Genomic DNA, 24,136 nt, shown 5'->3' with positions numbered 1-24,136 from the left:
TAAACCAAACGTTGCAGGTGGTTATTTCTTCATGCGCAGTGGTCAACGCGGCACTCTCTAGCTGCCAAGAGCACTTTTTACTATGCGCACCCAACCAGAGTGACGGGAGGAGCACATTTCAGAAAACGTGCTCAGCTCGTTGAGAAAATGCGATTTAAGCAATAAAATTAAAAATGCACCTAAAACCTAAACCAAACGTTGCAGGTGGTTATTTCTTCGTGCGCAGCAGTCAACGCGGCACTCTCTAGCTGCCAAGAGCACTTTTTACTATGAGCACCCAACCAGAGTGACGGGAGGAGCACATTTCAGAAAACGTGCTCAGCTCGTCGAGTAAATGCAATGTAAGCAATAAAATTAAAAATGCACCCAAAACCTAAACCAAACGTTGCAGGTGGTTATTTCCTCATGCGCAGTGGTCAACGCGGCACTCTCTAGCTGCCAAGAGCACTTTTTACTATGCGCACCCAACCAGACTGACGGGAGGAGCACATTTCAGAAAACGTGCTCAGCTCGTCTAGAAAACGCGATTTAAGCAAAAAAATTAAAAATGCACCTAAAACCTAAACCAAACGTTGCAGATGGTCATTTCTTCATGCGCAGTGGTCAACGCGGCACTCTCTAGCTGCCAAGAGCACTTTTTACTATGCACACCCAACCAGAGTGACGGGAGGAGCACATTTCAGAAAACGTGCTCAGCTCGTCCAGACAATGCGATTTAAGCAATAAAATTAAAAATGCACCCAAAACCTAAACCAAACGTTGCAGGTGGTTATTTCTTCGTGCGCAGTGGTCAACGCGGCATTCTCTAGCTGCCAAGAGCACTTTTTACTATGCGCACCCAACCAGAGTGACGGGAGGAGCACATTCCAGAAAACGTGCTCAGCTCGTCGAGAAAATGCGATTTAAGCAATAAAATTAAAAATGCACCCAAAACCTAAACCAAACGTTGCAGATGGTTATTTCTTCATGCGCAGTGGTCAACAAGGCACTCTCTAGCTGCCAAGAGCACTTTTTACTATGCGCACCCACCCAGAGTGACGGGAGGAGCACATTTCAGAAAACGTGCTCAGCTCGTCGAGAAAATTCGATTTAAGCAATAAAATTAAAAATGCACCCAAAACCTAAACCAAACGTTGCAGGTGGTTATTTCTTCAAATGCAGTGGTCAACGCGGCACTCTCTAGCTGCCAAGAGCACTTTTTACTATGCGCACCCAACCAGAGTGACGGGAGGAGCACATTCCAGAAAACGTGCTCAGCTCGTCGAGAAAATGCGATTTAAGCAATAAAATTAAAAATGCACCCAAAACCTAAACCAAACGGTCCAAATGGTCATTTCTTCATGCGCAGTGGTCAACGCGGCACTCTCTAGCTGCCAAGAGCACTTTTTACTATGCGCACCCAACCAGAGTGACGGGAGGAGCACATTTCAGAAAACGTGCTCAGCTCGTCGAGAAAATGCGATTTAAGCAATAAAATTAAAAATGCACCCAAAACCTAAACCAAACGTTGCAGGTGGTTATTTCTTCATGCGCAGTGGTCAACGCGGCACTCTCTAGCTGCCAAGAGCACTTTTTACTATGCGAACCCAACCAGAGTGACGGGAGGAGCACATTTCAGAAAACGTGCTCAGCTCGTCGAGAAAATGCGATTTAAGCAATAAAATTAAAAATACACCCAAAACCTAAACCAAACGTTGCAGATGGTCATTTCTTCATGCGCAGTGGTCAACGCGGCACTCTCTAGCTGCCAAGAGCACTTTTTACTATGCACACCCAACCAGAGTGACGGGAAGAGCGCATTTTAGAAAACGTGCTCAGCTCGACGAGAAAATGCGATTTAAGCAATAAAATTAAAAATGCACCCAAAACCTAAACCAAACGTTGCAGGTGGTTATTTCTTCATGCGCAGTGGTCAACGCGGCACTCTCTAGCTGCCAAGAGCACTTTTTACGATGCACACCCAACCAGAGAGACGGGAGGAGCGCATTTCAGAAAACGTGCTCAGCTCGACGAGAAAATGCGATTTAAGCAATAAAATTAAAAATGCACCCAAAACCTAAACCAAACGTTGCAGATGGTCATTTCTTCATGCGCAGTGGTCAACGCGGCACTCTCTAGCTTCCAAGAGCACTTTTTACTATGCACACCCAACCAGAGTGACGGGAGGAGCACATTTCAGAAAACGTGCTCAGCTCGTCCAGACAATGCGATTTAAGCAATAAAATTAAAAATGCACCCAAAACCTAAACCAAACGTTGCAGGTGGTTATTTCTTCGTGCGCAGTGGTCAACGCGGCATTCTCTAGCTGCCAAGAGCACTTTTTACTATGCGCACCCAACCAGAGTGACGGGAGGAGCACATTTCAGAAAACGTGCTCAGCTCGTCGAGAAAATGCGATTTAAGCAATAAAATTAAAAATGCACCTAAAACCTAAACCAAACGTTGCAGGTGGTTATTTCTTCATATATAGCAGTCAACGCGGCACTCTGTAGCTGCCAAGAGCACTTTTTACTATGCGCACCCAACCAGAGTGACGGGAGGAGCACATTTCAGAAAACGTGCTCAGCTCGTCGAGAAAATGCGATTTAAGCAATAAAATTAAAAATGCACCTAAAACCTAAACCAAACGTTGCAGGTGGTTATTTCTTCATGCGCAGTGGTCAACGCGGCACTCTCTAGCTGCAGAGAGCACTTTTTACTATGCGCACCCAACCAGAATGACGGGAGGAGCACATTTCAGAAAACGTGCTCAGCTCGTCGAGAAAATGCGATTTAAGCAATAAAATTAAAAATGCACCCAAAACCTAAAACAAACGTTGCAGATTTTCATTTCTTCATGCGCAGTGGTCAACGCAGCACTCTCTAGCTGCCAAGAGCACTTTTTACTATGCGCACCCAACCAGAGTGACGGGAGGAGCACATTTCAGAAAACGTGCTCAGCTCGACAAGAAAATGCGATTTAAGCAATAAAATTAAAAATGCACCCAAAACCTAAACCAAACGTTGCAGGCGGTTATTTATTCATGCGCAGTGGTCAACGCGGCACTCTCTAGCTGCCAAGAGCACTTTTTACTATGCGCACCCAACCAGAGTGACGGGAGGAGCACATTTCAGAAAACGTGCTCAGCTCGTCAAGAAAATGCGATTTAAGCAATAAAATTAAAAATGCACCTAAAACCTAAACCAAACGTTGCAGGTGGTTATTTCTTCATGCACAGCAGTCAACGCGGCACTCTCTAGCTGCCAAGAGCACTTTTTACTATGCGCACCCAACCAGAGTGAAGGGAGGAGCACATTTCAGAAAACGTGCTCAGCTCGTCGAGAAAATGCGATTTAAGCAATAAAATTAAAAATGCACCCAAAACCTAAACTAAACGTTGCAGGTGGTTATTTCTTCATGCGCAGTGGTCAACGCGGCACTCTCTAGCTGCCAAGAGCACTTTTTACTATGCGCACCCTACCAGAGTGACGGGAGGAGCACATTTCAGAAAACGTGCTCAGCTCGTCGAGAAAATGCGATTTAAGCATTAAAATTAAAAATGCACCTAAAACCTAAACCAAACGTTGCAGGTGGTTATTTCTTCATGCGCAGCAGTCAACGCGGCACTCTCTAGCTGCCGAGAGCACTTTTTACTATGCGCACCCAACCAGAGTGACGGGAGGAGCACATTTCAGAAAACGTGCTCAGCTCGTCGAGAAAATGCAATTTAAGCAATAAAATTAACAATGCACCTAAAACCTAAACCAAACGTTGCAAATGGTCATTTCTTCATGCGCAGTGGTCAACGCGGCACTCTCTAGTTGCCAAGAGCACTTTTTACTATGCGCACCCAACCAGAGTGACGGGAGGGGCACATTTCAGAAAACGTGCTCAGCTCGTCGAGAAAATGCGATTTAAGCAATAAAATTAAAAATGCACCTAAAACCTAAACCAAACGTTGCAGATGGTCATTTCTTCATGCGCAGTGGTCAACGCGGCACTCTCTAGCTGCCAAGAGCACTGTTTACTATGCACACCCAACCAGAGTGACGGGAGGAGCGCATTTCAGAAAACGTGCTCAGCTCGTCGAGAAAATGCGATTTAAGCAATAAAATTAAAAATGCACCCAAAACCTAAACCAAACGTTGCAGGTGGTTATTTCTTCATGCGCAGTGGTCAACGCGGCACTCTCTAGCTGCCAAGAGCACTTTTTACTATGCGCACCCAACCAGAGTGACGGGAGGAGCACATTTCAGAAAACGTGCTCAGCTCGTCGAGAAAATGCGATTTAAGCAATAAAATTAAAAATGCACCCAAAACCTAAACCAAACGTTGCAGGTGGTTATTTCTTCATATGCAGCAGTCAACGCGGCACTCTCTAGCTGCAAAGAGCACTTTTTACTATGCGCACCCAACCAGAGCGACGGGAGGAGCACATTTCAGAAAACGTGCTCAGCTCGTCGAGAAAATGCGATTTAAGCAATAAAATAAAAAATGCACCTAAAACCCAAACCAAACGTTGCAGGTGGTTATTTCTTCATGCGCAGTGGTCAACGCGGCACTCTCTAGCTGCCAAGAGCACTTTTTACTATGCGCACCCAACCAGAGTGACGGGAGGAGCACGTTTCAGAAAACGTGCTCAGCTCGTCGAGAAAATGCGATTTAAGCAATAAAATTAAAAATGCACCTAAAACCTAAACCAAACGTTGCAGGTGGTTATTTCTTCATGCGCAGTGGTCAACGCGGCACTCTCTAGCTGCCAAGAGCACATTTTACTATGCGCACCCAACCAGAGTGACGGAAGGAGCACATTTCAGAAAACGTGCTCAGCTCTTCGAGAAAATGCGATTTAAGCAATAAAATTAAAAATGCACCTAAAACCTAAACCAAACGTTGCAGGTGGTTATTTCTTCGTGCGCAGCAGTCAACGCGGCACTCTCTAGCTGCCAAGAGCACTTTTTACTATGCGCACCCAACCAGAGTGACGGGACGAGCACATTTCAGAAAACGTGCTCAGTTCGCCGAGAAAATGCGATTTAAGCAATACAATTAAAAATGCACCTAAAACCTAAACCAAACGTTGCAGGTGGTTATTTCTTCATGTGCAGTGGTCAACGCGGCACTCTCTAGCTGCCAAGAGCACTTTTTACTATGCGCACCCACCCAGAGTGACGGGAGGAGCACATTTCAGAAAACGTGCTCAGCTCGTCGAGAAAATGCGATTTAAGCAATAAAATTAAAAATGCACCTAAAATCTATACCAAACGTTGCAGGTGGTTATTTCTTCATATGCTGTGGTCAACGCGGCACTCTCTAGCTGCCAAGAGCACTTTTTACTATGCGCACCCAACCAGAGTGACGGGAGGAGCACATTCCAGAAAACGTGCTCAGCTCGTCGAGAAAAATGCGATTTAAGCAATAAAATTAAAAATGCACCTAAAACCTAAACCAAACGTTGCAGGTGGTTATTTCTTCGTGCGCAGCAGTCAACGCGGCACTCTCTAGCTGCCAAGAGCACTTTTTACTATGCGCACCCAACCAGAGTGACGGGAGGAGCACATTTCAGAAAACGTGCTCAGCTCGTCGAGTAAATGCGATTTAAGCAATAAAATTAAAAATGCACCCAAAACCTAAACCAAACGTTGCAGGTGGTTATTTCTTCATGCGCAGTGGTGAACGCGGCACTCTCTAGCTGCCAAGAGCACTTTTTACTATGCGCACCCAACCAGAGTGACGGGAGGAGCACATTTCAGAAAACGTGCTCAGCTCGTCGAGAAAATGCGATTTAAGCAATAAAATTAAAAATGCACCTAAAACCTAAACCAAACGCTGCAGATGGTCATTTCTTCATGCGCAGTGGTCAACGCGGCACTCTTTAGCTGCCAAGAGCACTTTTTACTATACACACCCAACCAGAGTGACGGGAGGAGCACATTCCAGAAAACGTGCTCAGCTCGTCGGGAAAATGCGATTTAAGCAATAACATTAAAAATGCACCCAAAACCTAAACCAAACGTTGCAGATGGTCATTTCTTCATGTGCAGTGGTCAACGCGGCACTCTCTCGCTGCCAAGAGCACTTTTTACTATGCACACCCAACCAGAGTGACGGGAGGAGCACATTCCAGAAAACGTGCTCAGCTCGTCGAGAAAATGCGATTTAAGCAATAAAATTAAAAATGCACCCAAAACCTAAACCAAACGTTGCAGATGGTCATTTCTTCATGCGCAGTGGTCAACGCGGCACTCTCTAGCTGCCAAGAGCACTTTTTACTATGCGCACCCAACCAGAGTGACGGGAGGAGCACATTTCAGAAAACGTGCTCAGCTCGTCGAGAAAATGCGATTTAAGCAATAAAATTAAAAATGCACCCAAAACATAAACCAAACGTTGCAGGTGGTTATTTCTTCATGTGCAGTGGTGAACGCGGCACTCTCTAGCTGCCAAGAGCACTTTTTACTATGCGCACCCAACCAGAGTGACAGGAGGAGCACATTTCAGAAAACGTGCTCAGCTCGTTGAGAAAATGCGATTTAAGCAATAAAATTAAAAATGCACCCAAAACCTAAACCAAACGTTGCAGGTGGTTATTTCTTCATGCGCAGTGGTCAACGCGGCACTCTCTAGCTGCCAAGAGCACTTTTTACTATGCGCACCCAACCAGAGTGACGGGAGGAGCGCATTTCAGAAAACGTGCTCAGCTCGACGAGAAAATGCGATTTAAGCAATAAAATTAAAAATGCACCCAAAACCTAAACCAAACGTTGCAGGTGGTTATTTCTTCATGCGCAGCAGTCAACGCGGCACTCTCTAGCTGCCAAGAGCACTTTTTACTATGCGCACCCAACCAGAGTGACGGGAGGAGCACATTTCAGAAAACGTGCTCAGCTCGTCGAGAAAATGAGATTTAAGCAATAAAATTAAAAATGCACCTAAAACCTAAACCAAACGTTGCAGGTGGTTATTTCTTCATATGCAGCAGTCAACGCGGCACTCTCTAGCTGCCAAGAGCACTTTTTACTATGCACACCCAACCAGAGTGACGGGAGGAGCACATTTCAGAAAACGTGCTCAGCTCGTCGAGAAAATGCGATTTAAGCAATACAATTAAAAATGCACCTAAAACCTAAACCAAACGTTGCAGGTGGTTATTTCTTCGTGCGCAGCAGTCAACGCGGCACTCTCTAGCTGCCAAGAGCACTTTTTACTATGCGCACCCAACCAGAGTGACGGGAGGAGCACATTCCAGAAAACGTGCTCAGCTCGTCGAGAAAATGCGATTTAAGCAATAAAATTAAAAATGCACCCAAAACCTAAACCAAACGTTGCAGATGGTCATTTCTTCATGCGCAGTGGTCAACGCGGCACTCTCTAGCTGCCAAGAGCACTTTTTACGATGCACACCCAACCAGAGAGACGGGAGGAGCGCATTTCAGAAAACGTGCTCAGCTCGACGAGAAAATGCGATTTAAGCAATAAAATTAAAAATGCACCCAAAACCTAAACCAAACGTTGCAGGTGGTTATTTCTTCATGCGCAGTGGTCAACGCGGCACTCTGTAGCTGCCAAGAGCACCTTTTACTATGCACACCCAACCAGAGTGACGGGAGGAGCGCATTTTAAAAAACGTGCTCAGCTCGACGAGAAAATGCGATTTAAGCAATAAAATTAAAAATGCACCCAAAACCTAAACCAAACGTTGCAGGTGGTTATTTCTTCATGTGCAGTGGTCAACGCGGCACTCTCTAGCTGCCAAGAGCACTTTTTACTATGCGCACCCAACCAGAGTGACGGGAGGAGCACATTTCAGAAAACGTGCTCAGCTCGTCGAGAAAATGCGATTTAAGCAATAAAATTAAAAATGCACCTAAAACCTAAACCAAACGTTGCAGGTGGTTATTTCTTCATGCGCAGCAGTCAACGCGGCACTCTCTAGCTGCCAAGAGCACTTTTTACTATGCGCACCCAACCAGAGTGACGGGAGGAGCACATTTCAGAAAACGTGCTCAGCTCGTCGAGAAAATGCGATTTAAGCAATAACATTAAAAATGCACCCAAAACATTAAACCAAACGTTGCAGGTGGTTATTTCTTCATGCGCAGTGGTCAACGCGGCACTCTCTAGCTGCCAAGAGCATTTTTTACTATGCGCACCCAACCAGAGTGACGGGAGGAGCACATTTCAGAAAACGTGCTCAGCTCGTCGAGAAAATGCGATTTAAGCAATAAAATTAAAAATGCACCTAAAACCTAAACCAAACGTTGCAGGTGGTTATTTCTTCATGCGCAGTGGTCAACGTGGCACTCTCTAGCTGCCAAGAGCACTTTTTACTATGCGCACCCAACCAGAGTGACGGGAGGAGCACATTTCAGAAAACGTGCTCAGCTCGTTGAGAAAATGCGATTTAAGCAATAAAATTAAAAATGCACCTAAAACCTAAACCAAACGTTGCAGGTGGTTATTTCTTCGTGCGCAGCAGTCAACGCGGCACTCTCTAGCTGCCAAGAGCACTTTTTACTATGAGCACCCAACCAGAGTGACGGGAGGAGCACATTTCAGAAAACGTGCTCAGCTCGTCGAGTAAATGCAATTTAAGCAATAAAATTAAAAATGCACCCAAAACCTAAACCAAACGTTGCAGGTGGTTATTTCTTCATGCGCAGTGGTCAACGCGGCACTCTCTAGCTGCCAAGAGCACTTTTTACTATGCGCACCCAACCAGACTGACGGGAGGAGCACATTTCAGAAAACGTGCTCAGCTCGTCCAGAAAACGCGATTTAAGCAAAACAATTTAAAATGCACCTAAAACCTAAACCAAACGTTGCAGATGGTCATTTCTTCATGCGCAGTGGTCAACGCGGCACTCTCTAGCTGCCAAGAGCACTTTTTACTATGCACACCCAACCAGAGTGACGGGAGGAGCACATTTCAGAAAACGTGCTCAGCTCGTCCAGACAATGCGATTTAAGCAATAAAATTAAAAATGCACCCAAAACCTAAACCAAACGTTGCAGGTGGTTATTTCTTCGTGCGCAGTGGTCAACGCGGCATTCTCTAGCTGCCAAGAGCACTTTTTACTATGCGCACCCAACCAGAGTGACGGGAGGAGCACATTCCAGAAAACGTGCTCAGCTCGTCGAGAAAATGCGATTTAAGCAATACAATTAAAAATGCACCCAAAACCTAAACCAAACGTTGCAGATGGTTATTTCTTCATGCGCAGTGGTCAACGCGGCACTCTCTAGCTGCCAAGAGCACTTTTTACTATGCGCACCCAACCAGAGTGACGGGAGGAGCACATTTCAGAAAACGTGCTCAGCTCGTCGAGAAAATGCGATTTAAGCAATAAAATTAAAAATACACCCAAAACCTAAACCAAACGTTGCAGATGGTCATTTCTTCATGCGCAGTGGTCAACGCGGCACTCTCTAGCTGCCAAGAGCACTTTTTACTATGCACACCCAACCAGAGTGACGGGAAGAGCGCATTTTAGAAAACGTGCTCAGCTCGACGAGAAAATGCGATTTAAGCAATAAAATTAAAAATGCACCCAAAACCTAAACCAAACGTTGCAGGTGGTTATTTCTTCATGCGCAGTGGTCAACGCGGCACTCTCTAGCTGCCAAGAGCACTTTTTACGATGCACACCCAACCAGAGAGACGGGAGGAGCGCATTTCAGAAAACGTGCTCAGCTCGACGAGAAAATGCGATTTAAGCAATAAAATTAAAAATGCACCCAAAACCTAAACCAAACGTTGCAGGTGGTAATTTCTTCATGCGCAGTGGTCAACGCGGCACTCTCTAGCTGCCAAGAGCACTTTTTACTATGCGCACCTAACCAGAGTGACGGGAGGAGCACATTTCAGAAAACGTGCTCAGCTCGTCCAGAAAATGCGATTTAAGCAATAAATTTAAAAATGCACCTAAAACCTAAACCAAACGTTGCAGATGGTCATTTCTTCATGCGCAGTGGTCAACGCGGCACTCTCTAGCTGCCAAGAGCACTTTTTACTATGCACACCCAACCAGAGTGACGGGAGGAGCGCATTTTAGAAAACGTGCTCAGCTCGACGAGAAAATGCGATTTAAGCAATAAAATTAAAAATGCACCCAAAACCTAAACCAAACGTTGCAGGTGGTTATTTCTTCATGCGCAGTGGTCAACGCAGCACTCTCTAGCTGCCAAGAGCACTTTTTACTATGCGCACCCAACCAGAGTGACGGGAGGAGCGCATTTCAGAAAACGTGCTCAGCTCGTCGAGAAAATGCGATTTAAGCAATAAAATTAAAAATGCACCTAAAACCTAAACCGAAAGTTGCAGGTGGTTATTTCTTCATGCGCAGCAGTCAACACGGCACTCTCTAGCTGCCAAGAGCACTTTTTACTATGCGCACCCACCCAGAGTGACGGGAGGAGCATATTTCAGAAAACGTGCTCAGCTCGTCCAGATAATGCGATTTAAGCAATACAATTAAAAATGCACCTAAAACCTAAACCAAACGTTGCAGGTGGTTATTTCTTCATGCGCAGCAGTCAACGCGGCACTCTCTAGCTGCCAAGAGCACTTTTTACTATGCGCACCCAACCAGAGTGACGGGAGGAGCACATTTCAGAAAACGTGCTCAGCTCGTCGAGAAAATGCGATTTAAGCAATAAAATTAAAAATGCACCTCAAACCTAAACCAAACGTTGCAGGTGGTTATTTCTTCATATTCAGCAGTCAACGCGGCACTCTCTAGCTGCCAAGAGCACTTTTTACTATGCGCACCCAACCAGAGTGACGGGAGGAGCACATTTCAGAAAACGTGCTCAGCTCGTCGAGAAAATGCGATTTAAGCAATAAAATTAAAAATGCACCCAAAACATTAAACCAAACGTTGCAGGTGGTTATTTCTTCATGCGCAGTGGTCAACGCGGCACTCTCTAGCTGCCAAGAGCATTTTTTACTATGCGCACCCAACCAGAGTGACGGGAGGAGCACATTTCAGAAAACGTGCTCAGCTCGTCGAGAAAATGCGATTTAAGCAATAAAATTAAAAATGCACCTAAAACCTAAACCAAACGTTGCAGGTGGTTATTTCTTCATGCGCAGTGGTCAACGCGGCACTCTCTAGCTGCCATGAGCACTTTTTACTATGCGCACCCAACCAGAGTGACGGGAGGAGCACATTTCAGAAAACGTACTCAGCTCGTTGAGAAAATGCGATTTAAGCAATAAAATTAAAAATGCACCTAAAACCTAAACCAAACGTTGCAGGTGGTTATTTCTTCGTGCGCAGCAGTCAACGCGGCACTCTCTAGCTGCCAAGAGCACTTTTTACTATGCGCACCCAACCAGAGTGACGGGAGGAGCACATTTCAGAAAACGTGCTCAGCTCGTCGAGTAAATGCAATTTAAGCAATAAAATTAAAAATGCACCCAAAACCTAAACCAAACGTTGCAGGTGGTTATTTCTTCATGCGCAGTGGTCAACGCGGCACTCTCTAGCTGCCAAGAGCACTTTTTACTATGCGCACCCAACCAGACTGACGGGAGGAGCACATTTCAGAAAACGTGCTCAGCTCGTCGAGAAAATGCGATTTAAGCAATAAAATTAAAAATGCACCTAAAACCTAAACCAAACGTTGCAGGTGGTTATTTCTTCATGCGCAGTGGTCAACGCGGCACTCTCTAGCTGCCAAGAGCACTTTTTACTATGCGCACCCAACCAGAGTGACGGGAGGAGCACATTCCAGAAAACGTGCTCAGCTCGTCGAGAAAATGCGATTTAAGCAATAAAATTAAAAATGCACCCAAAACCTAAACCAAACGGTCCAGATGGTCATTTCTTCATGCGCAGTGGTCAACGCGGCACTCTCTAGCTGCCAAGAGCACTTTTTACTATGCGCACCCAACCAGAGTGACGGGAGGAGCACATTTCAGAAAACGTGCTCAGCTCGTCGAGAAAATGCGATTTAAGCAATAAAATTAAAAATGCACCCAAAACCTAAACCAAACGTTGCAGGTGGTTATTTCTTCATGCGCAGTGGTCAACGCGGCACTCTCTAGCTGCCAAGAGCACTTTTTACTATGCGAACCCAACCAGAGTGACGGGAGGAGCACATTTCAGAAAACGTGCTCAGCTCGTCGAGAAAATGCGATTTAAGCAATAAAATTAAAAATACACCCAAAACCTAAACCAAACGTTGCAGATGGTCATTTCTTCATGCGCAGTGGTCAACGCGGCACTCTCTAGCTGCCAAGAGCACTTTTTACTATGCACACCCAACCAGAGTGACGGGAAGAGCGCATTTTAGAAAACGTGCTCAGCTCGACGAGAAAATGCGATTTAAGCAATAAAATTAAAAATGCACCCAAAACCTAAACCAAACGTTGCAGGTGGTTATTTCTTCATGCGCAGTGGTCAACGCGGCACTCTCTAGCTGCCAAGAGCACTTTTTACGATGCACACCCAACCAGAGAGACGGGAGGAGCGCATTTCAGAAAACGTGCTCAGCTCGACGAGAAAATGCGATTTAAGCAATAAAATTAAAAATGCACCCAAAACCTAAACCAAACGTTGCAGGTGGTAATTTCTTCATGCGCAGTGGTCAACGCGGCACTCTCTAGCTGCCAAGAGCACTTTTTACTATGCGCACCTAACCAGAGTGACGGGAGGAGCACATTTCAGAAAACGTGCTCAGCTCGTCCAGAAAATGCGATTTAAGCAATAAATTTAAAAATGCACCTAAAACCTAAACCAAACGTTGCAGATGGTCATTTCTTCATGCGCAGTGGTCAACACGGCACTCTCTAGCTGCCAAGAGCACTTTTTACTATGCACACCCAACCAGAGTGACGGGAGGAGCGCATTTTAGAAAACGTGCTCAGCTCGACGAGAAAATGCGATTTAAGCAATAAAATTAAAAATGCACCCACAACCTAAACCAAACGTTGCAGGTGGTTATTTCTTCATGCGCAGTGGTCAACGCGGCACTCTCTAGCTGCCAAGAGCACTTTTTACTATGCGCACCCAACCAGAGTGACGGGAGGAGCACATTTCAGAAAACGTGCTCAGCTCGTCGAGAAAATGCGATTTAAGCAATAAAATTAAAAATGCACCTAAAACCTAAACCAAACGTTGCAGGTGGTTATTTCTTCATGCGCAGCAGTCAACGCGGCACTCTCTAGCTGCCAAGAGCACTTTTTACTATGCGCACCCAACCAGAGTGACGGGAGGAGCACATTTCAGAAAACGTGCTCAGCTCGTCGAGAAAATGCGATTTAAGCAATAAAATTAAAAATGCACCTAAAACCTAAACCAAACGTTGCAGGTGGTTATTTCTTCATGCGCAGCAGTCAACGCGGCACTCTCTAGCTGCCAAGAGCACTTTTTACTATGCACACCCAACCAGAGTGACGGGAGGAGCACATTTTAGAAAACGTGCTCAGCTCGTCGAGAAAATGCAATTTAAGCAATGAAATTAAAAATGCACCTAAAACCTAAACCAAACGTTGCAGGTGGTTATTTCTTCATGCGCAGTGGTCAACGCGGCACTCTCTAGCTGCCAAGAGCACTTTTTGCTATGCGCACCCAACAAGAGTGACGGGAGGAGCACATTTCAGAAAACGTGCTCAGCTCGTCGAGAAAATGCGATTTAAGCAATAAAATTAAAAATGCACCTAAAACCTAAACCAAACGTTGCAGGTGGTTATTTCTTCATGCGCAGCAGTCAACGCGGCACTCTCTAGCTGCCAAGAGCACTTTTTACTATGCGCACCCAACCAGAGTGACGGGAGGAGCACATTTCAGAAAACGTGCTCAGCTCGTCGAGAAAATGCGATTTAAGCAATAAAATTAAAAATGCACCCAAAACATTAAACCAAACGTTGCAGGTGGTTATTTCTTCATGCGCAGTGGTCAACGCGGCACTCTCTAGCTGCCAAGAGCACTTTTTACTATGCGCACCCAATCAGAGTGACGGGAGGAGCACATTTCAGAAAACGTGCTCAGCTCGTCGAGAAAATGCGATTTAAGCAATAAAATTAAAAATACACCCAAAACCTAAACCAAACGTTGCAGATGGTCATTTCTTCATGCGCAGTGGTCAACGCGGCACTCTCTAGCTGCCAAGAGCACTTTTTACTATGCACACCCAACCAGAGTGACGGGAAGAGCGCATTTTAGAAAACGTGCTCAGCTCGACGAGAAAATGCGATTTAAGCAATAAAATTAAAAATGCACCCAAAACCTAAACCAAACGTTGCAGGTGATTATTTCTTCATGCGCAGTGGTCAACGCGGCACTCTCTAGCTGCCAAGAGCACTTTTTACGATGCACACCCAACCAGAGAGACGGGAGGAGCGCATTTCAGAAAACGTGCTCAGCTCGACGAGAAAATGCGATTTAAGCAATAAAATTAAAAATGCACCCAAAACCTAAACCAAACGTTGCAGGTGGTAATTTCTTCATGCGCAGTGGTCAACGCGGCACTCTCTAGCTGCCAAGAGCACTTTTTACTATGCGCACCTAACCAGAGTGACGGGAGGAGCACATTTCAGAAAACGTGCTCAGCTCGTCCAGAAAATGCGATTTAAGCAATAAATTTAAAAATGCACCTAAAACCTAAACCAAACGTTGCAGATGGTCATTTCTTCATGCGCAGTGGTCAACGCGGCACTCTCTAGCTGCCAAGAGCACTTTTTACTATGCACACCCAACCAGAGTGACGGGAGTAGCGCATTTTAGAAAACGTGCTCAGCTCGACGAGAAAATGCGATTTAAGCAATAAAATTAAAAATGCTCCCAAAACCTAAACCAAACGTTGCAGGTGGTTATTTCTTCATGCGCAGTGGTCAACGCGGCACTCTCTAGCTGCCAAGAGCACTTTTTACTATGCGCACCCAACCAGAGTGACGGGAGGAGTGCATTTCAGAAAACGTGCTCAGCTCGTCGAGAAAATGCGATTTAAGCAATAAAATTAAAAATGCACCTAAAACCTAAACCGAAAGTTGCAGGTGGTTATTTCTTCATGCGCAGCAGTCAACACGGCACTCTCTAGCTGCCAAGAGCACTTTTTACTATGCGCACCCACCCAGAGTGACGGGAGGAGCATATTTCAGAAAACGTGCTCAGCTCGTCCAGATAATGCGATTTAAGCAATAAAATTAAAAATGCACCTAAAACCTAAACCAAACGTTGCAGATGGTCATTTCTTCATGCGCAGTGGTCAACGCGGCACTCTGTAGCTGCCAAGAGCACCTTTTACTATGCACACCCAACCAGAGTGACGGGAGGAGCGCATTTTAGAAAACGTGCTCAGCTCGACGAGAAAATGCGATTTAAGCAATAAAATTAAAAATGCACCCAAAACCTAAACCAAACGTTGCAGGTGGTTATTTCTTCATGTGCAGTGGTCAACGCGGCACTCTCTAGCTGCCAAGAGCACTTTTTACTATGCGCACCCAACCAGAGTGACGGGAGGAGCACATTTCAGAAAACGTGCTCAGCTCGTCGAGAAAATGCGATTTAAGCAATAAAATTAAAAATGCACCTAAAACCTAAACCAAACGTTGCAGGTGGTTATTTCTTCATGCGCAGCAGTCAACGCGGCACTCTCTAGCTGCCAAGAGCACTTTTTACTATGCGCACCCAACCAGAGTGACGGGAGGAGCACATTTCAGAAAACGTGCTCAGCTCGTCGAGAAAATGTGATTTAAGCAATAAAATTAAAAATGCACCTCAAACCTAAACCAAACGTTGCAGGTGGTTATTTCTTCATATTCAGCAGTCAACGCGGCACTCTCTAGCTGCCAAGAGCACTTTTTACTATGCGCACCCAACCAGAGTGACGGGAGGAGCACATTTCAGAAAACGTGCTCAGCTCGTCCAGAAAATGCGATTTAAGCAATAAAATTAAAAATGCACCTAAAACCTAAACCAAACGTTGCAGATGGTTATTTCTTCATGCGCAGTGGTCAACGCGGCACTCTCTAGCTGCCAAGAGCACTTTTTACTATGCGCACCCAACCAGAGTGACGGGAGGAGCACATTTCAGAAAACGTGCTCAGCTCGTCGAGAAAATGCGATTTAAGCAATAAAATTAAAAATGCACCCAAAACCTAAACCAAACGTTGCAGATGGTCATTTCTTCATGTGCAGTGGTCAACGCGGCACTCTCTAGCTGCCAAGAGCACTTTTTACTATGCACACCCAACCAGAGTGACGGGAGGAGCGCATTTCAGAAAACGTGCTCAGCTCGACGAGAAAATGCGATTTAAGCAATAAAATTAAAAATGCACCCAAAACCTAAACCAAACGTTGCAGGTGGTTATTTCTTCATGCGCAGTGGTCAACGCGGCACTCTCTAGCTGCCAAGAGCACTTTTTACGATGCGCACCCAACCAGAGTGACGGGAGGAGCACATTTCAGAAAACGTGCTCAGCTCGTCCAGAAAATGCGATTTAAGCAATAAATTTAAAAATGCACCTAAAACCTAAACCAAACGTTGCAGATGGTCATTTCTTCATGCGCAGTGGTCAACGCGGCACTCTCTAGCTGCCAAGAGCACTTTTTACTATGCACACCCAACCAGAGTGACGGGAGGAGCGCATTTTAGAAAACGTGCTCAGCTCGACGAGAAAATGCGATTTAAGCAATAAAATTAAAAATGCACCCACAACCTAAACCAAACGTTGCAGGTGGTTATTTCTTCATGCGCAGTGGTCAACGCGGCACTCTCTAGCTGCCAAGAGCACTTTTTACTATGCGCACCCAACCAGAGTGACGGGAGGAGCACATTTCAGAAAACGTGCTCAGCTCGTCGAGAAAATGCGATTTAAGCAATAAAATTAAAAATGCACCTAAAACCTAAACCAAACGTTGCAGGTGGTTATTTCTTCATGCGCAGCAGTCAACGCGGCACTCTCTAGCTGCCAAGAGCACTTTTTACTATGCGCACCCAACCAGAGTGACGGGAGGAGCACATTTCAGAAAACGTGCTCAGCTCGTCGAGAAAATGCGATTTAAGCAATAAAATTAAAAATGCACCTAAAACCTAAACCAAACGTTGCAGGTGGTTATTTCTTCATATGTAGCAGTCAACGCGGCACTCTCTAGCTGCCAAGAGCACTTTTTACTATGCGCACCCAACCAGAGTGACGGGAGGAGCACATTTCAGAAAACGTGCTCAGCTCGTCGAGAAAATGCGATTTAAGCAATAAAATTAAAAATGCACCTAAAAACCTAAACCAAACGTTGCAGGTGGTTATTTCTTCATGCGCATTGGTCAACGCGGCACTCTCTAGCTGCCAAGAGCACTTTTTACTATGTGCACCCAACCAGAGTGACGTGAGGAGCACATTTCAGAAAACGTGCTCAACTCGTCGAGAAAATGCGATTTAAGCAATAAAATTAAAAATACACCCAAAACCGAAACCAAACGTTGCAGATGGTCATTTCTTCATGCGCAGTGGTCAACGCGGCACTCTCTAGCTGCCAAGAGCACTTTTTACTATGCACACCCAACCAGAGTGACGGGAGGAGCACAGTTCAGAAAACGTGCTCAGCTCGTCGAGAAAATGCGATTTAAGCAATAAAATTAAAAATGCACCCAAAACATTAAACCAAACGTTGCAGGTGGTTATTTCTTCATGCGCAGTGGTCAACGCGGCACTCTCTAGCTACCAAGAGCATTTTTTACTATGCGCACCCAACCAGAGTGACGGGAGGAGCACATTTCAGAAAACGTGCTCAGCTCGACGAGAAAATGCGATTTAAGCAATAAAATTAAAAATGCACCCAAAACCTAAACCAAACGTTGCAGGTGGTTATTTCTTCATGCGCAGTGGTCAACGCGGCACTCTCTAGCTGCCAAGACCACTTTTTACGATGCACACCCAACCAGAGATACGGGAGGAGCGCATTTCAGAAAACGTGCTCAGCTCGACGAGAAAATGCGATTTAAGCAATAAAATTAAAAATGCGCCCAAAACCTAAACCAAACGTTGCAGGTGGTTATTTCTTCATGCGCAGTTGTCAACGCGGCACTCTCTAGCTGCCAAGAGCACTTTTTACTATGCGCACCCTACCAGAGTGACGGGAGGAGCACATTTCAGAAAACGTGCTCAGCTCGTCGAGAAAATGCGATTTAAGCAATAAAATTAAAAATGCACCTAAAACCTAAACCAAACGTTGCAGGTGGTTATTTCTTCATGCGCAGCTGTCAACGCGGAACTCTCTAGCTGCCGAGAGCACTTTTTACTATGCGCACCCAACCAGAGTGACGGGAGGAGCACATTTCAGAAAACCTGCTCAGCTCGTAGAGAAAATGCGATTTAAGCAATAAAATTAAAAATGCACCTAAAACCTAAACCAAACGTTGCAGGTGGTTATTTCTTCATGCGCAGCAGTCAACGCGGCACTCTCTAGCTGCCAAGAGCACTTTTTACTATGCACACCCAACCAGAGTGACGGGAGGAGTACATTTCAGAAAACGTGCTCAGCTCGTCGAGAAAATGCAATTTAAGCAATAAAATTAAAAATGCACCTAAAACCTAAACCAAACGTTGCAGGTGGTTATTTCTTCATGCGCAGTGGTCAACGCGGCACTCTCTAGCTGCCAAGAGCACTTTTTACTATGCGCACCCAACCAGAGTGACGGGAGGAGCACATTTCAGAAAACGTGCTCAGCTCGTCCAGAAAATGCGATTTAAGCAATAAAATTAAAAATGCACCCAAAACCTAAACCAAACGTTGCAGATGGTCATTTCTTCATGTGCAGTGGTCAACGCGGCACTCTCTAGCTGCCAAGAGCACTTTTTACTATGCACACCCAACCAGAGTGACGGGAGGAGCGCATTTCAGAAAACGTGCTCAGCTCGACGAGAAAATGCGATTTAAGCAATAAAATTAAAAATGCACCCAAAACCTAAACCAAACGTTGCAGGTGGTTATTTCTTCATGCGCAGTGGTCAACGCGGCACTCTCTAGCTGCCAAGAGGACTTTTAACTATGCGCACCCAACCAGAGTGACGGGAGGAGCACATTTCAGAAAACGTGCTCAGCTCGTCGAGAAAATGCGATTTAAGCAATAAAATTAAAAATGCACCTAAAACCTAAACCAAACGTTGCAGGTGGTTATTTCTTCATGCGCAGTGGTCAACGCGGCACTCTCTAGCTGCCAAGAGCACTTTTTACTATGCGCACCCAACCAGAATGACGGGAGGAGCACATTTCAGAAAACGTGCTCAGCTCGTCGAGAAAATGCGATTTAAGCAATAAAATTAAAAATGCACCTAAACCAAACGTTGCAGATTTTCATTTCTTCATGCGCAGTGGTCAACGCGGCACTCTCTAGCTGCCAAGAGCACTTTTTACTATGCGCACCCAACCAGAGTGACGGGAGGAGCACATTTCAGAAAACGTGCTCAGCTCGACAAGAAAATGCGATTTAAGCAATAAAATTAAAAATGCACCCAAAACCTAAACCAAACGTTGCAGGCGGTTATTTCTTCATGCGCAGTGGTCAACGCGGCACTCTCTAGCTGCCAAGAGCACTTTTTACTATGCGCACCCAACCAGAGTGACGGGAGGAGCACATTTCAGAAAACGTGCTCAGCTCGTCAAGAAAATGCGATTTAAGCAATAAAATTAAAAATGCACCTAAAACCTAAACCAAACGTTGCAGGTGGTTATTTCTTCATGTGCAGTGGTCAACGCGGCACTCTCTAGCTGCCAAGAGCACTTTTTACTATGCGCACCCACCCAGAGTGACGGGAGGAGCACATTTCAGAAAACGTGCTCAGCTCGTCGAGAAAATGCGATTTAAGCAATAAAATTAAAAATGCACCTAAAATCTATACCAAACGTTGCAGGTGGTTATTTCTTCATATGCAGTGGTCAACGCGGCACTCTCTAGCTGCCAAGAGCACTTTTTACTATGCGCACCCAACCAGAGTGACGGGAGGAGCACATTCCAGAAAACGTGCTCAGCTCGTCGAGAAAAATGCGATTTAAGCAATAAAATTAAAAATGCACCTAAATCCTAAACCAAACGTTGCAGGTGGTTATTTCTTCGTGCGCAGCAGTCAACGCGGCACTCTCTAGCTGCCAAGAGCACTTTTTACTATGCGCACCCAATCAGAGTGACGGGAGGAGCACATTTCAGAAAACGTGCTCAGCTCGTCGAGTAAATGCGATTTAAGCAATAAAATTAAAAATGCACCCAAAACCTAAACCAAACGTTGCAGGTGGTTATTTCTTCATGCGCAGTGGTGAACGCGGCACTCTCTAGCTGCCAAGAGCACTTTTTACTATGCGCACCCAACCAGAGTGACGGGAGGAGCACATTTCAGAAAACGTGCTCAGCTCGTCGAGAAAATGCGATTTAAGCAATAAAATTAAAAATGCACCTAAAACCTACACCAAACGCTGCAGATGGTCATTTCTTCATGCGCAGTGGTCAACGCGGCACTCTCTAGCTGCCAAGAGCACTTTTTACTATACACACCCAACCAGAGTGACGGGAGGAGCACATTCCAGAAAACGTGCTCAGCTCGTCGGGAAAATGCGATTTAAGCAATAACATTAAAAATGCACCCAAAACCTAAACCAAACGTTGCAGATGGTCATTTCTTCATGTGCAGTGGTCAACGCGGCACTCTCTCGCTGCCAAGAGCACTTTTTACTATGCACACCCAACCAGAGTGACGGGAGGAGCACATTCCAGAAAACGTGCTCAGCTCGTCGAGAAAATGCGATTTAAGCAATAAAATTAAAAATGCACCCAAAACCTAAACCAAACGTTGCAGATGGTCATTTCTTCATGCGCAGTGGTCAACGCAGCACTCTCTAGCTGCCAAGAGCACTTTTTACTATGCGCACCCAACCAGAGTGACGGGAGGAGCACATTTCAGAAAACGTGCTCAGCTCGTCGAGAAAATGCGATTTAAGCAATAAAATTAAAAATGCACCCAAAACCTAAACCAAACGTTGCAGATGGTCATTTCTTCATGTGCAGTGGTGAACGCGGCACTCTCTAGCTGCCAAGAGCACTTTTTACTATGCGCACCCAACCAGAGTGACGGGAGGAGCACATTTCAGAAAACGTGCTCAGCTCGTCGAGAAAATGCGATTTAAGCAATAAAATTAAAAATGCACCTAAAAACCTACACCAAACGTTGCAGGTGGTTATTTCTTCATGCACATTGGTTAACGCGGCACTCTCTAGCTGCCAAGAGCACTTTTTACTATGTGCACCCAACCAGAGTGACGGGAGGAGCACATTTCAGAAAACGTGCTCAGCTCGTCGAGAAAATGCGATTTAAGCAATAAAATTAAAAATGCACCCAAAACATTAAACCAAACGTTGCAGGTTGTTATTTCTTCATGCGCAGTGGTCAACGCGGCACTCTCTAGCTGCCAAGAGCATTTTTTACTATGCACACCCAACCAGAGTGACGGGAGGAGCACATTTCAGAAAACGTGCTCAGCTAGTCGAGAAAATGCGATTTAAGCAATAAAATTAAAAATGCACCTAAAACCTAAACCAAACGTTGCAGGTGGTTATTTCTTCATGCGCAGTGGTCAACGCGGCACTCTCTAGCTGCCAAGAGCACTTTTTACTATGCGCACCCACCCAGAGTGACGGGAGGAGCACATTTCAGAAAACGTGCTCAGATCGTCGAGAAAATGCGATTTAAGCAATAAAATTAAAAATGCACCTAAAACCTAAACCAAACGTTGCAGGTGGTTATTTCTTCGTGCGCAGCAGTCAACGCGGCACTCTCTAGCTGCGAAGAGCACTTTTTACTATGCGCACCCAACCAGAGTGACGGGAGGAGCACATTTCAGAAAACGTGCTCAGCTCGTCGAGTAAATGCAATTTAAGCAATAAAATTAAAAATGCACCCAAAACCTAAACCAAACGTTGCAGGTGGTTATTTCTTCATGCGCAGTGGTCAACGCGGCACTCTCTAGCTGCCAAGAGCACTTTTTACTATGCGCACCCAACCAGAGTGACGGGAGGAGCACATTTCAGAAAACGTGCTCAGCTCGTCCAGAAAATGCGATTTAAGCAATAAAATTAAAAATGCACCTAAAACCTAAACCAAACGTTGCAGATGGTTATTTCTTCATGCGCAGTGGTCAACGCGGCACTCTCTAGCTGCCAAGAGCACTTTTTACTATGCGCACCCAACCAGAGTGACGGGAGGAGCGCATTTCAGAAAACGTGCTCAGCTCGTCGAGAAAATGCGATTTAAGCAATAAAATTAAAAATGCACCTAAAACCTAAACCAAAAGTTGCAGGTGGTTATTTCTTCATGCGCAGCAGTCAACACGGCACTCTCTAGCTGCCAAGAGCACTTTTTACTATGCGCACCCAACCAGAGTGACGGGAGGAGCACATTTCAGAAAACGTGCTCAGCTCGTCGAGAAAATGCGATTTAAGCAATAAAATTAAAAATGCACCCAAAACCTAAACCAAACGTTGCAGATGGTCATTTCTTCATGTGCAGTCGTCAACGCGGCACTCTCTAGCTGCCAAGAGCACTTTTTACTATGCACACCCAACCAGAGTGACGGGAGGAGCGCATTTCAGAAAACGTGCTCAGCTCGACGAGAAAATGCGATTTAAGCAATAAAATTAAAAATGCACCCAAAACCTAAACCAAACGTTGCAGGTGGTTATTTCTTCATGCGCAGTGGTCAACGCGGCACTCTCTAGCTGCCAAGAGCACTTTTTACGATGCGCACCCAACCAGAGTGACGGGAGGAGCACATTTCAGAAAACGTGCTCAGCTCGTCCAGAAAATGCGATTTAAGCAATAAATTTAAAAATGCACCTAAAACCTAAACCAAACGTTGCAGATGGTCATTTCTTCATGCGCAGTGGTCAACGCGGCACTCTCTAGCTGCCAAGAGCACTTTTTACTATGCACACCCAACCAGAGTGACGGGAGGAGCGCATTTTAGAAAACGTGCTCAGCTCGACGAGAAACTGCGATTTAAGCAATAAAATTAAAAATGCACCCACAACCTAAACCAAACGTTGCAGGTGGTTATTTCTTCATGCGCAGTGGTCAACGCGGCACTCTCTAGCTGCCAAGAGCACTTTTTACTATGCGCACCCAACCAGAGTGACGGGAGGAGCACATTTCAAAAAACGTGCTCAGCTCGTCGAGAAAATGCGATTTAAGCAATAAAATTAAAAATGCACCAAAAACCTAAACCAAACGTTGCAGGTGGTTATTTCTTCATGCGCAGCAGTCAACGCGGCACTCTCTAGCTGCCAAGAGCACTTTTTACTATGCGCACCCAACCAGAGTGACGGGAGGAGCACATTTCAGAAAACGTGCTCAGCTCGTCGAGAAAATGCGATTTAAGCAATAAAATTAAAAATGCACCTAAAACCTAATCCAAACGTTGCAGGTGGTTATTTCTTCATATGTAGCAGTCAACGCGGCACTCTCTAGCTGCCAAGAGCACTTTTTACTATGCGCACCCAACCAGAGTGACGGGAGGAGCACATTTCAGAAAACGTGCTCAGCTCGTCGAGAAAATGCGATTTAAGCAATAAAATTAAAAATGCACCTAAAAACCTAAACCAAACGTTGCAGGTGGTTATTTCTTCATGCGCATTGGTCAACGCGGCACTCTCTAGCTGCCAAGAGCATTTTTTACTATGCGCACCCAACCAGAGTGACGGGAGGAGCACATTTCAGAAAACGTGCTCAGCTCGTCGAGAAAATGCGATTTAAGCAATAAAATTAAAAATGCACCTAAAACCTAAACCAAACGTTGCAGGTGGTTATTTCTTCATGCGCAGTGGTCAACGCGGCACTCTCTAGCTGCCAAGAGCACTTTTTACTATGCGCACCCAACCAGAGTGACGGGAGGAGCACATTTCAGAAAATGTGCTCAGCTCGTTGAGAAAATGCGATTTAAGCAATAAAATTAAAAATGCACCTAAAACCTAAACCAAACGTTGCAGGTGGTTATTTCTTCGTGCGCAGCAGTCAACGCGGCACTCTCTAGCTGCCAAGAGCACTTTTTACTATGAGCACCCAACCAGAGTGACGGGAGGAGCACATTTCAGAAAACGTGCTCAGCTCGTCGAGTAAATGCAATGTAAGCAATAAAATTAAAAATGCACCCAAAACCTAAACCAAAC

The sequence above is a fragment of the Syngnathus scovelli genome, chromosome 18 (genome assembly GCF_024217435.2).
Source record: "Syngnathus scovelli strain Florida chromosome 18, RoL_Ssco_1.2, whole genome shotgun sequence".
Classification (NCBI taxonomy): Eukaryota; Metazoa; Chordata; class Actinopteri; order Syngnathiformes; family Syngnathidae; genus Syngnathus; species Syngnathus scovelli.
Note: the sequence above shows the minus strand (reverse complement) of the source record.